The sequence below is a fragment of the Notamacropus eugenii genome, chromosome 1 (assembly GCF_028372415.1).
Source record: "Notamacropus eugenii isolate mMacEug1 chromosome 1, mMacEug1.pri_v2, whole genome shotgun sequence".
Classification (NCBI taxonomy): domain Eukaryota; kingdom Metazoa; phylum Chordata; class Mammalia; order Diprotodontia; family Macropodidae; genus Notamacropus; species Notamacropus eugenii.
Window position 1 is genome coordinate 35,354,586 of NC_092872.1, and position 15,207 is coordinate 35,369,792.

At 35.0% G+C, this 15,207-nt stretch overlaps 1 protein-coding gene across 1 annotated transcript in view; it reads left to right on the top strand.

Annotated features, from left to right (window-relative positions):
* Positions 1-15,207, top strand: part of PTPRD (protein tyrosine phosphatase receptor type D) — a 934,659-nt gene that overhangs the window by 65,238 nt on the left and 854,214 nt on the right. Inside the window, exon 2 of the mRNA XM_072596637.1 lies at positions 164-186. The gene's annotated coding sequence lies outside the window, so the exon portion shown is untranslated. The remainder of the gene's footprint in view (positions 1-163; positions 187-15,207) is intronic.

Here is a 15,207-nt window from a genome sequence, read left to right on the forward strand (position 1 = left end):
TGAGGGAAGGTGGGTAAGACAACCACTCAAAAATTAGCTTTAAAGGTGGGGAAGTTGGCTAAGATGGGAGCTGGTGGAAAGAATTATCAAACTGATCTTAACCAAAGATTCTTAAAAAATTGAAGTGAATAATAATTGAAACTGAATTTTTATTTTCTTTTAGGTGTAGATTGGACCATTCTTTCTGTAAGTAGTTCTACCAAATTCTTTTCTAAATTTACATTTTTTTTAACATGAAAATGCTATGTTTGTTTTTTCTCATGTCAAATTGGGTTTTCATTGGGCAGTGATGCTCTTGGGCTTTTTAACAGTTGAAAAAGTTTATGTAGTCATATTTTGAAATATTAGATATTAAAATCTCATTGTTTTGAGTAAATTGACATAGTTACAACAATACAAACATAGAATTTACTCTGAATAATTTAGAGTACAATGTTTGCTTATTTGTTTCCTTCGGTAAAATTTCTAATTAATCATCATATGAAGAGAAAGTCTTTTTAAATCAAGATAATCTGATGAAAACCAGTGATTTATTTTAATTTTTTTTCCAAAGGAGCAATAATAAATTATATTGCATATAAAATATTATAAGAATTTGTATTTTATTTTTGTATATGAATTATTGTGTGATGGGTTGCTTTAGTGCTGGTGCTTGGACCCCAGTTTTAAAAACCGCATCTCTCCCTAGCCTCCTTAGCATCAAAACACTCTCCCTGACAGTTTTCTCCCCAGCCCAAGGAATCTCTAGCAATAACTCATGAGTGGGCCCCATCGCAAGAACAAGCTGACTTCTGAAGAAATTCTCTTGTAAAAACAGGACTGTCTTGTAACAACATAATTATTATGTATTGATTTCCAAAGTTATCATATTCAATCCAGAGGTCAAGCTGTACACACCCACTCTCAAAGCTGTTTTCCTATAGATATAACAGACCAAAAATACACCCCTGAAAAACTCCTTCCCCTCGTTTCCGGTAGTGAATGATACCAGTTACCAAGGTTGTAAGTTATCACCTAATTAGCTTATCTCCCAGATAATCTACTACTTTTCCTTTAGCATCACTTAGGGAATGCAGGTTCTCTGAGGAGCTCTGCATACGATTATGACATTACAATAAACCTTATAAACCTTCACTTGACTTAAAAAATACTTGATTCCTTGAATTCATTCCAGATGACCCTCTCCTGTACTCTGGAGGGGAGTCCCTAAGCCCCTTAAACCACATCATTTCTTTGGCACACAGTCCCATCATCTTCATCTTTAAGAAATCCCTAATCTTCTAAGGGCACAGAATCTCCAGTGGTACAAGTGACCACATGGCTTTGGAGCTAAAGGACCACCTCTGCCAAGTCTAATGTCGCATTAGATGCTTGCTCCCCGTGCCATCTTGAGCAAATCACTTAAACTTTATTGGCCCATTTCCTCACCTCTAAAATGAGATTTCTATATGATATCATTCCTTCTAGCTCTAAAGCTACAAATCTATGATCTTCTTAACCAAAATGATTTTTGTTCACAAAAATCTTCAGTAGAGTAGCCCAATGTGCTAGAATCTAGAACCTTCCTCAGGTTCTTTTCATATTTCTTGGCTACAAATGCTATCCATGTATAATCTCTCATTTTTGCCACATCATCAACCAAATCTTTTTTTGTTTATACTTGATATAAATGCCTTTTTTCTATCACTTCTCATGAGCATACCATGGTCATGCAGTAACATTCAGCAAGCTTACTTTATTATATCAGGAGAGTACTCTTTGGGTCAACTGCAATGGAATCTTTTCTTAAATCAAGTTGTTGCATGATTTGCAGATATGTAAGATCAGTGGTAGGTTATTGGTCTCTTTTTGTTTTTAAATGGTCTTTTGAGACTGGAGAACACTTTAGGATCACAGAAAGCACATTTGTTCAATTATTTCTCATGACTGATCCCTCCTATCCCCATTTGGGGTTTTCTTGGCAAGCACATCACAATTTCACAAATGTGATCCACCCTAATCTCTTCTTCCTTACTCAGTTTAGACCTAAATTCCTTTCTATGTCCTAGTTCCTGTCCACAAAATAAGTACTGATAAAGTATTTCAATGGGCTGTCTATTCATTTGTATCCTCATAATCTGAGCAATAAGTTTTTTTATGCATTTTTTCCAATGTGCATGGCTAGGCAGATCTCTTTTGATTCATTATGAATCTCACTGAGGGGCTATCAAGTCAAAGAATGTGATGTTTAAATCCTAACTCCCTTTGACTAAGATGTATAACCTTAAGTGAGTTATTTAAGTTTTGTGCTTCTCAGTTGTTGTTTTTTTTATTTCTAGAATGAGGAAGTTGAACTAGATGATATTGAAGGTTGCTTGCTGCTCTAAATCAATGAGCCTATCCTGCTATAATCCCTTTCAGTCCCAGATTTATCACCATATATCAGCCCAATGTTAACTGCAAACAGGAACATTTCTCAACTCGCTCTATTGATAAGAATTTCTTCTTCTATCTGAGTTTTGCACAGGATATCCTCCATGACACAGGAGAATACCTCTGTTAACATGTGTCTGCTTTACTTGATGCTGATAGCTGATGAATCATTGAATTATTATTTCCTCCTTGAAAATTTAATGTATAATGTTAACATACGTTGGAGAGTAAGTATATCTTTTTTGAGGAAAGACTTTAAGGCTGCATTTTGCTCTAGTTAACTGTTATTATTATTAATTGGTTTTTATTGTAATAACCATAAAGGAAAAAAAACAGCATATTTAATTCCCTACACCATTAAGTCAGTAGGGTAACTGTATAGTAGTGGTGTGCTATACACAAAATTGTCTATGAAAGTCAAACCACTGTCCTATATTCATAGATCAAAAATTCTCAAGCTCAAAGGAACTTCAGATGTCATTTATTGCAACCTTCTCATTTGAAAAATACAAGGATTGAGCCTCAGTAAAGTGAAAGGACTTGCCCAAGTCCTTTCCATGTGTACATATATCATTATCATAAGGATTATATTAAGAAGGAGGATGACATAGGATATTACTATCTTCTTTGTTGACTTTGTTGTTTGTGTACATTTTTTAAGCACAGGGATTGGGTTTTTTTTTTATTCTTTTGGCATCTTTTCTTTTGGGGGATAGTTTGAAAAATAACCCCCAAGTGCCTCTGAATCTGTGTTCCTTTCAGCCTCAGTTTCTTTCTGTGTCTGGCAGTATTCAATGTTCTCTTCCAAACTTAACCTCTCGGAGTATGTATCATACATTTAAAATATTCATCAACACAATCTCATTGTCAGTTAAATTTATTATTTTAAGTACAATAGAATTCTATTTTAAGAGAAAAATAATACTAAGAACTAAAATGAAATCATTTAATAAAAGTATTATAGTGCAAAAGAGACTGAGAATAAAAATTGAAATCTCTTCATATGGAAGAGTTCATTTCAGGATGTAGAAGCTGGTGTGTCCTCAGAGAATATTTCATTTTTGGAATTCACAGTTTGAAAAAAATTAGACTAGCTCTCCCTTCCTTCAAAGTAAGACTGTTAAAAATTCACTTAAGAGTAACATCACCTCCAACTTATTCTCAGGAATATTAAGTCCTTTCATTTCTAACTTGGACCCCACATACTTCACTGATAAGAAGAGATCATTGGACTGCATGACCTATAGAGTTCCTTTCAGTTCTAAAACTGTGTATCTATGATCTGATTTTTTTAAAATTGCCGTTAGTTATTTCACAGTTTAAGAGAATAAAGAGATAATAGGAATGGTGCAAGTGTTTTTGTAAACTGAAAAGAATCATATTATAACTGTTGTTTTATTGAATTTTTTTAGTCCAAACATGTTATTTCATTACTTTAAGGAACTCTCTAATGTGGAAATTCCAAACTGCATTGTAGATAAGGAATTGACATGAAGTCTTGAATAGTTGCTTGGGGGCATTAAGAGGATATATGATCTGTCCATGGTCCTATAGTCAATATGTGGCAGAGGCAGAACTTGCCAAGTCTTCCTAGTCCCAAAGCTGGCCTATGTCTGTTAGGCTACACTGCGATTAGAGGGCAAGTATTTTTCTTTTATGTTGTTTGTGGATTTTGAGGACCAGCCTAATTAAAATCAGGGAAGTTCAAGGCCAGCTACTTGATGTGCACTCTCTGTCTCTGTTATCCTCTCTGTCTCCATCTCTCTCTGTCTTTCTCCTATAAAAGCTCTTGAAAACATTTCCTTTAGCAAGGAAAAATCACTTCTCTGAATCAGTAAAATCATAGATCTTCTGAAGCATTCTAATACGAATTCTGAATTAGAGATGTCCAAATTACTGACATTTTACTGTGTGCCAAATATGTATATATCTATATTTATGCTACTGCCAGGATGCATGCAATTTAAAATAATTATTTTACTGAGTTTGTATACTGCAACTTTTTGACCTGAAATTTAATTCTCTAGTCATTCTTTTGGGATAGAACAAAAAAATTAAGAGATTAAGATTGAACAATTTCTGTCAGGTTAGTTGATTACCAAGAATAAGCTTGAAACTATAAAGTCAAAGTGTTCTATCACAATCTGATCTAGAACACATTTGTATATAGGTAAAATGTCTAATAAAAGCTTCACTAGACATTGAACAATGAACAGTTAAATGAATGGAGAAGAAATTGCCATGTGAAACTGGCAAAAGAAAAGGAGATAAGAACATAGTGTGTGGGATGACCTGGAGGGTTCAATATGGAAGAAAGACAACTTGGGTCCAATTCAGTGACCATTTATTTAGCACTTGGCGTATGCAGAACACTATGCTATACACCAGAGAAGATACAAGATTGAAATAAACATAGTTCCTGACTTCATAAAATTAAAATTCTCATAGAAATAGAAAACATTCAAGTATAAAAAATATAATTTTGTATAGTATGTATATTATAGAGGGATAAAAAAGAATATTATTTTATTATCCCAGATGTTTGTCACTTTTTCAAAGCGTAGCCAATGTTTAACTGTGATGCAACTCAAGGGGTTAAAAGCCCCTTCTCCTTTCCATGATGAACTAATGAATATATTTTGATTAGAAGTTACTAGTAAGAAAAGAAAATGACAGTTTAAATCTACCAGTTCTGTTGGGATTCACGATAGCAACATGACCGTATTCTGCTCATTCAATATGTTTGGTTTTTTTCTAACCATTTTTCCACAGTACTGTCTGAGGTTGGTTGATTGACCCTCAACAAGTCCCTTGACATCTCTAAATTAGACTCCTATGTAAAACAGAGAGAATATTTACTCCACCTATGTCACAGGGTTTTTGAGATGGACACATTCTCTAAACCTTGATATGCAATGGAAATAAAATTCATTGTTACTATTATTAATATTAGGAATATCAGAGTGTTTCTGAATGACAGTATTAAAGAAAAAAATGTTTCATCTTACATCCTATGGGGACCTCATTTGAACTATATTAACTTTAAAATTAATATAGTCAAAATGTTTGGACTATGATCTGTCCATTCTCTTTCCATTGATTAGGCTATAGGTATAGCTGTCAATTTTTGATGCTCAGAACCGTGTGTGCTTTACACCTATAAAATTTATGTTCTTACAATGTCCTTTTTAAATGTCTTCCAACCAGTCCATTCATTACAGAAAATGTTGCTAAAAATAAGAAGTGAACCTGGAAAAAGAAACTCCCCCTTACTTCTAAAATTCTTTCTTTTCTCCTTCCTCAGTTAACCTTGTTAAGAAATTATTTAACCAATTGATGCCTAAAACTAGTACCTTTAAAATCCCCAAAGAAAACAAGATTGTTTTTGTTATGTTCAGTATTTAATAATCATAGTGATTTCTACTCAGTATGACAAGTTTAGGAAGTGCAAGCATCCAATTATTCCAACAGCAATAATGTTTGATTGGCCTACATGTACGTCAATCCAGAACTCCACACTTCCAGCTGGAGATTTGTGGTTTTTTGATACTTCATCAAGGCAAGGAGATGATGAGTTTTCAAAAATTATCCATACCAGTGAAACCAGGGTCTGTCAGATCTACCAAGATGAGGAGACTCTGAACACAGAACTAGTAAATGACTATGCATCTGGGGACCAAGTCTGATAATTATGGAAGCTCAGCACCATAAAACTGGCACTAGGATAGGAATATTTTGGTGAACAGAGTCTTATGAGACTATCAACTAAAATATGAAAAGTTTCTGACTGGTATTGGTATAGGTAACATCAACTTAGATGAAGACTCGTTGAAGCATTGAAAGAAGGGAAAAATTGAACGTGACAAATGGGTGAAATACAGGTTGCAACATAGTTGGGAGGGAAGGAGGCAGACACAACCCTCTCCCCAACACCTACCCTCAATCTTGCTACTAAATAAGCAGGAAGGGAGCATAAAAGCTCCATTTCTTCTTTTATTCCACTCTTTGCAATCCAAATAACTGCTAAATAAATTCAATGGGGGTACAAAAGTATATTTTCTTCCTTTATTTTCTCTTTCTTCACTGGAACAAATGATTCCCCATAATTTTCTCTGTGATTTTATTAAGGATAAAATTTGATGTGATTTTAATCCTACGCATCCATTCACTTTCTTAAAAGCTTTTCATTTTGCCATTTGATGAATATTGGAAAAGAGTGGATTATCTGGATAAAGAGAATTAGTTGAGGTTTACGTCAGTCAAGAGCTCAAAGCAACCAGGGGCTTTGAAGGAAGTGCCTTACAATATAAATAGCCCTAATCTCCTTCAAGCTTTGACTTTCAAGAAAGAATTTTCTGAAGGCCAGCGTCTTTAATCAGCTAGATTTGCAACAGGATTGAAAGTAATGCTAGTCATAAAGGACACAGGTTGTGTAGCAGAACAAAACTAGCAGTCAGTAATCTGATTCATGAGGAATTGAGGAATCTTGGAAGCAGGGGGTGGGAGGAGGTGTTGAAATTAAGTAGTCTCCCAGATCCTCTAACAGTTCCTGCCTCCTAAACTGCTATTGAAGTCTTCTCTGCCTGAAGCTAAAATGTGAAGTTTGGACGAGAGTGAGTTATTAGCTGAGGTGAGCAGCCAGCAAGGTTTAGAAAGTCTAGGCAGCTCTTTAGCAAGCCCACTCTCTCCATATTTTTGTTATGCCAGAAGAGATCAGTGCCAGCAATAAAACAGGTGGAATTATTCTAGCGTAGCTTTGTCAGCCCAGAGAAGGATGGGATATGTATTTCACCTGAGATGATAGGACAGCAGGTAAAGAAGATAAGGTTACAGACAAAGCTGGTGTACAAATAGCTTCAGCATCTCATTATGGAAGCTAAATGCCTCAGCAGCAACAGCCCAGTTCTCTAATGCTACACCTGTCTTTTATACTAGCAGAGTAACAGGCGATATCTCTGAAGTGCCTAACTGTGGTTTGAAGATTTTTTAAAAAATGATGTCATGAAACTCAAAAAGTGGGGGTAGTGAAGGGAGAGGAAGGAGTAAATGCTTTTGACTATCTCAGACTTGTTGGGGGGATGATACTTTACTTTCAATTTGTTTCTTCTAAATAGTTTTCTCCAACCACAAAAGAAACTCAAAGACAGATTTTTATGCCCCCACATCAGGTTTGTGTTTAAAAACCACTAAGTGTCATACACAGAATATGAGAAGAGAGCACATAACTTTGTGGGAAAATATTCCTAAATCTAGATCATTTGTTCACTGACATAAAATGCAGCATGATAGACCCTTCCATTGGTCCTTCCAAACCACATGTGGAAAGTTTATCTCTTTCAAATAAAAATCTTTTGGACATTAAAATATGATTTTTATTGATATTTCCTATTTTAATCACCATAGTATGGATTTTATTATTTTATCAAGCTCTCTAAAGTATCCTCTTGGTGATTTGATTGTTATAGCATTAACAGTGTAAATTAATTTTTGTAGTACTATCATATTTATTATATCAACATGGTATAGGCATGAGTATTAAATTTTCCTCTAAATTAGATTATTCTTTAAACTGGAATGCTTTGTAAGTAAATTTATACAAGTCTTTTGTGTTCTTAGGGCAGAATGATCCATCCCCACATATTTTATATACGTTGTAGTTATTCAGAATAGTATTTCCCTTTCTATTGTTGCTTCTTATGTTTTGTTATTATTAAGGTATAAAAATGTTGTTGATATTTAGAATTTGTTTTGTAGCCTGCAAATTTGTAAAAACTATTGTCTCAATTAGTATCTTTTCTGATTCCCTGAGGTTTTCCAAGTAAACAACCAAATCTTCATCAGACTGTTCCTTTTAATTCCCCTTTAACTGTCTTTAGTCTTTTATTCCTTTCTCTTATCTTTTTTGATGTTGTTAGCATTTCTAGGTTGATGACAACTAATAGGAGAGAGTGAGCATACTTGTTTCAATGCTGTATTTACTGAAAAGATTCGAGAATATTTACACCTCATACGAAGATTACCTTTATTTTATGAAATTATGAAATTTTTCAAATGATTAAATTTTTAAAAGGTCCCTTTATGCCTATAATTTGGAGGGCTTTTAGCACATAGGAGTATTGTATTTTTGTGGTTTGGGATGTTTCAGTTTTTAATATTATTAATTTATATTTATGGTTTTCCTAATGTTGAGCCATCTTTGTATCCCTGGTATAAATCTCACTTGATCATAATGAACTCTTTCTTGGATAAACTGTTAAAATCACTTGATAGAATTTTGTTTTGCTATTTCTTGATGTCTTGTGGAACCATTAGCTTCTATTTGGTTAACTCTAATTTTTATGGAGTTATTTTTTGAGGTAAATTTTGTACCTCTTGTTCCATACTCTTCATTCTCTTTCCAAATGTTTCTTAACTCATTTCTTTTCACATTTTATCTACTCCTCTCATTTGGTTTTTAAAAACAATTTTTAGCTCTTAAAGAAAAAAATAACTTCTAGAAATTCTGGTTGGACTTGTCCCAAAGCTGTTTATTTCTTAATATATACAAAGCTTAGTTTGTATATGTTTTTAGTCATTTTTTTCTTCTTGGTTTGGTCTTAACCTTTCCTGTAGCCTTAATATCTCTTTATGGTAAGATTTAGTTTGCTGTTGCTCATTCCAACCTACTTCTTGACTTGGGACTGTGATAGTTTACCACTTCAGCTTTCCCCAGAGGGATGGATAGGAGGAGGTGAGGTGGAAGACCACCTATGTAAAATCATGCTGGCAGAAAATGGAATGTAATCAATGGAGAACAGCTAACAAGCCAATTAGAATAGGGTAGAGAATAGTTAAAGAGAAAAACAAAATAGATCTGCAAAGATAGCCAGGAAGTAAATGGAAAAGGGCTTCAGTATCAAGTTGAGGATTTTACTCTTTGTTGCAGTAGTGATGGGAAACCATTAAACATTTTTGACTGGTGTGATAATACAGATTTGTGTTTTCAGAATAATTCAAACAAGAGTTGGAAAAGAAGCAGCCTAAAGACAAGGAAATCCATTAGGAGGTTATTTCAATTCTTTTGGGTAGGGTGCTTCCCTGTGCCTGGAACATTCTCCTCCATGAGCCCCCCTGGCATTCAGTTCAAGTGCTACCCCTAAGACAAGGACTTTTTTCTCTCATACCCCCAACTTTTAGTGTTTTTCTCACCACCACAAAATTACTTTCTATTGATTTTAAATACATATTTTTTATTTACTTAGCTCTTTCTCCCAGGGAAATGTCTGCTTCCAGAGGGATTGTGTTGATCTTATAATTCTGTGCCTAGCACATGGTACATGATTAATAAATGCTTATCAAATTGAATTGAATTTAGCATTCTCTCCTATCAGTGATGTGGATACTATAGTTGTCCAGAGGAGAGGTTTACTTATCTAGGAATTTATTTATTAGTATCTATATTGACAAACCTTTCATGATTTAACAAAGTTGGAAAAGCGTGGCGCTACCAAATGGCAAGACAAAGCAATCAGACCAGAGTTTTGGGGACAGGAGGAGGGAGAAACAAGTTAGACAGGAAATGTCATATAAAAACCAAGTAAAAGAAAGTAAATTCAATCCAATTTTTTTTTCAAGTGTCAGAGTAAGAAGAGAAGAGTGACATAAGTAGCACATGCTTTCAAAGAACAAGTCAAGCCAGACAAGCTGAAGTGGGCAGCCCCAAGTTGAGCACAGTTTAGCCATCCATCCTCAAGGTGACAAAGACAACAGACAGCCATACTTAGGGGAACGCCATAAAGGATGTGTTGCCATCTAGTAGCAGAAGGAAAATTCCCTCTGCATCAGGAAGAAATGCAAGGAAATTTGTGGTGGACAGAATTCTCCAACCGAAAGGGCAAGAATAAGGAAATCTATCTAAAAATGATGGGTAGCAGGATTCCCCCTGCTCCCCCGGGAACACACCCAACATAAATACTTATGCATAGACACTGTAGAATTCTAGATGTCCCCACAACTGTGCTGAGCTGGGCAGAACAAACTTGGTTTCTTATGCTAAGAATTAGCAGGAACAGGAACAATACATAGTAGGAAATCAGGAATTAAAACCTTTAAACCTGAAAATTGTATCAATGCTTCAACAGAGAGCCATGTCAATTTCACTTACATTGAATAGATTTGAAAAGCTAAAGTGATAATCCCCTGAACATTCTCTCTCTCTCTCTCTCTCTCTCTCTCTCTCTCTCTCTCTCTCTCTCTCTCTCTCTCTCTTTCTTTCTCTTCTTCAGTCACTATATTTAATCCACTCTCCTAGATCATTAGACAAGAGTTTTGTTTGGTGTCATGGGAAATTCTGATTTTGGTTGATGATGTGCTCAGTCACCTATAATCTTGTAAGAGCCACAAATGACTATAATTGCAATTTATAGCCACCTGGGGGGTGGGGGGAGGGCTCAATATGCTGAGTCTGAAGCCTAAGGTAATTGAATTTTTACTTCAGTTCAACAGAAAATTCAAAGAAAGGTATGCCATTTGAGCATTATTTCCAATTGCAGTTTCTCCATTTTTATCGACTTCAATCATTAAAGAATCAGTGAAGGGAAAATAAGGATGCTGAATGCTGGCTTTCAGAATCTGCATAGGAAAGAGAGAAGATAGCAATGTTCTGCTAGTGGAAGCTGTGAAAGGGAGGTCACATGAGGGATTGGAAGGGGTAAGGAGACTAGAGTTAGGTTCTCTACACTCTACATCTAGTGACTTGAGCTCCATCACTCCCTTTCTGTGAGTTTCCATTTCCTCAGCCGTAAAAATGAATGAAATGGTCTCTAACATCCCTTCCAGCTCTATAGTTCTGTAACACCAACATGTAATTCAGCATGATTATAGTACCTGTGAAAACTTACCTCATAAAGTTAGTATTTAGGAGCAGTGCAATTACATTGTAATAGAAATCAAAGCCAATACTGTGGTAACTTTTATTTTCTTTTTTAAAAAACCGATCATTTTTATTTTTTCATCACCTTCACTTTCCAATATGTCTCTCTCCCCACCTCATCTATTCAGCCAACCCTTATAACAGAAAAGTGGAAAAAGTCGTCAACAAAACTAACAAACACATCCACTGCATCCAACAGTACATGCAGTGTTCCACACCCATAAGAAATAATCTCATGTCTCCTCAGAACCAAATTTGGCAGTTCTAATTTCACAGTGTTTGGTTTCTTTTTTCCTTCAATTTTACTGTATTTAGTTATCAAGCTTTTATTATTTTTTTCTCCTTCACAACTCCTTTCCCCCATAGAGAGAGAAAAAGAGCAAATTCCCATATTGGCCATGTCTAAAACTGTGTGACTCATTCTGCTTATTGGTCTCCACCTCTATGTCAGGAGCATTCATCATCATTAGCACTCTAGAATTAAGGCAGTCATTGCACCGATCACATTTCTTAAGCCTTTCAAAATTGTTCATTTTTACCATGTGAGTGTTTTGGTATAATTTTTTTCCTGGTTCTACTATTTAAATCCATAACAGTTCATATGGGTCTTCCAAGGTTTCTCTGAACTGCTCATTTTCTTCATTTCTTACAGCAGACACAAGTATTCTATTACATTCATAATCATAATTTGTTCAGCCATTCCCCAATTGATGGGTATCTCCTTGGTTTTCAGTGTTTTCCCCTTATTTCTGGATCAAAAAAAATCACAGTATTCAATTGTCTCTAGCAACATCTCTGTGGATAATTTGTGAATTGGTGACTTTAAATGATTAGAACCAAATATTGATATTAAATGGGCTTAAGGTCAGCCTGTCGGGATGTCTTTTTTAAAAAAATGTAATTTATTAATTTTTCAGTTCTTGCCATTCATTTCCACAAGAATTTGAACTCAAAATTTTCTCCCCATCTTTCCCCACCTTCACCCCAGGACAACATATACCCCATCCACCCCTTCCTCCAGTCTGTTCTCCCTTCTATTACCCACCCTTCTTCCATCCCCCTTCCTCTTTATTTTCCTATAGGGCAAAACAGATTTCTATACTCCATTGCTTGTATAGCTTAATTTCCATTTGCATGCTAAAACAATTTTTAACATTCATTCTTAAAGCTTTGAGTTCCATGTTCTCTCCCTCCTTCCCCACCACCCTCATTGAAAAACAAACAATTCAATATGTCATACATGTGTAATAATGCAAAGCACTTCCATAATATTTATGTTGTAAAAGACTAACCACATTTTCCTGTGTCCTTCATTTATTCCATTCTGTCCCTTTACTGTCCTTCTACAATAGTGTTTGCTTCTGACTATCCCTTTCCCTAATTTGCTGTCCCTTCTATTATCTTCCCTCTCCCATCCCTTTTCCCTTGCTTTCCTGTAGGGTAAAATAGATTTCCATATTCAATGGAGTGTGTGTTATTCCCTCCTTAAGCCAAATCCCATGAGAGTAAAGCTCAATTATTTCCTTTCATCTCCCCCTCTTCCCCTCCATTGCAGAAGCTCTTTCTTCACTATTGTTTGTGAGATGATTTGCTACATTCTACCTCACCCTTTCTCTTACTCCTAGTATATTCCATTCAACAGTAAATTTTATTTTTTAGGTATTCTCCCTTTATATTCAGCTCACCCTGTGCTCTCTATGTATATGTATGTATGTATATATATGCATATATATACATACACACATACACATGTACATATACATACCTACACATATATAATATACATATACATACATACCCATACACACCACATATATATATGTATACATATATTTATATTTCCTCATACTACCCTAATACTGAAAAATATCTCATGAGTTATAAATAACATCTTTCCATGGGAAATGTAAACAGTTCAACTTTAATGAGTTCCTTAAAGTCTTCTCTTTCCTGTTTATCTTCTCATGTTTCTCTTGATTCTGGTATTTTAAAGTCAAATTTTCTATTCAGCTCTGGTCTTTTCAGCAAGAATACTTAGAAGTCCTCTATTTCACTGAAATTCCATTTTTTCCCCTTAAGTATTATACTCAGTTTTGCTGGATAGGTAATTCTTGGTTTTAATCCTATCTCCTTTGACCTCTAGAATATCATATTCCCAGCCCTTCGATCCCTTAGTGTAGAATCTGAGCTAAATCCTCTGTTATCCTGATTGTATTTCCACAATACTTGAATTGTTTCTTTCTGACTGCTTATAATATTTTCTCCTTGACTTGGGAACTCTGGAACTTGGCTACAATATTCCTAGTTTTCCTTTTGAGATCTATTTCAGGAGGTGATTGGTGAATTGTGTCAATTTCTATTTTACCATCTGCTTCTAGAATATCAGGACAGTTTTTCTTGTTAATTTCATGAAAGATGATGTCTAGGCTCTTTATTTGATCATAATTTTCAAGGATAATTTTAAATTATCTCCCCTGGATCTGTTTTCCAGGTCAGTTGTTTTCCCAATGAGATATTTCACATTGTCTTCTATTTTTTTTATTCTTTTGGTTTTGTTTTATAATTTCTTGGTTTTTCATAAAGTCATTAGCTTCCATCTGCTCCATTCTAACTTTTAAAGAACTATTTTCTTCAGTGAGCTTTTGAACCTCCTTTTCCATTTGGGTAATTCTGCTTTTTAAAGCATTCTTCTCCTCATTGGCTTTTTGGAACTGTTTTGCTATTTGGGTTAGTCTATTTTTAAAGGTGTTATTTTCTTCAGCATTTTTTTGGGTCTCCTTTATCAAGCTGTTGATTCACTTTTCCTGATTTTCTCTCATTGCATTGGTTTCTCTTGCCAATTTTTCCTCCACCTGTCTTACATGATTTACTTTTTTTTCTTTTTTGGGGGGTGGGAGGCAGGGCAAGGAATGGTTTATTTGTCAGATTTATGGAGAATGGAGGAATTTATGATCGAACAAGAGATAGAGAACATTTTCAAATGGAAAATGAATAATTTTGATTACATTGAATTGAAACATTTTTGCACAAACAAACCAAGTGCAACCAAGATTAGGAGAGAAGCAGAAAACTGAGAAAGAATTTTTACAACTACTGTCTGTGATAAAGGCCTTATTTCTAAAATATATAGAGAACAGAGTCAAGCTTACAAGAATACAAATCATTCCACATTTGACAAATGGGCAAAGGATATGAACAGGTAGTTTTCAGAAGAACTTAAAGTTATCTGTACTCATATGACAAAATTCTCTAAATCGCTATTGATTAGAGAGTTGCAAATCAAAATGACTCTGAGGTACCTATCAGATCCAGTAACATGACAAAACAAGAAAATGATAAAGTTGGAAAGGATGTGGGAGAGTTGGAACACTAATTCATTGTTGGTGAAGCTGTGAACTGATCCAACCATTCTGGACAGCAATTTGGAACTGTGCCCAAAGGGCTATTAAAAATGTGCATATGCTGTGACCCAGCAATACCACTTCAAGGGTTGTATCTCAAAGAGATCATAAAATTGGGCAATGGACCCACATGTACAATGATATTTATTTTTTTTCTTTTTATAAAATTTATTTATTTTTAGTTTTCAATATTCATTTCCACAATATTTTGCATTCCAAATTTTCTCCCCATCTCTCCCTCCCCCCTCCCCAAAACACCATGGATTCTGATCGCCCCTTCCCCTAATCTGCCCTCCCTATGATCACTTCCCTTATCCCCATCTTCTTTCTTTTCTTGTAGGGTAAGATAGATTTCTATACCCCCATTAACTGTATTTCTTATTTCCCAGTTGCATGCAAAAACAATTCTCAACATCTGTTCCTTAAACTTTGAGTTCAACTTCTTTCTCTTCCTCCCTCCCTACCCATCCCTACTGAGAAGGC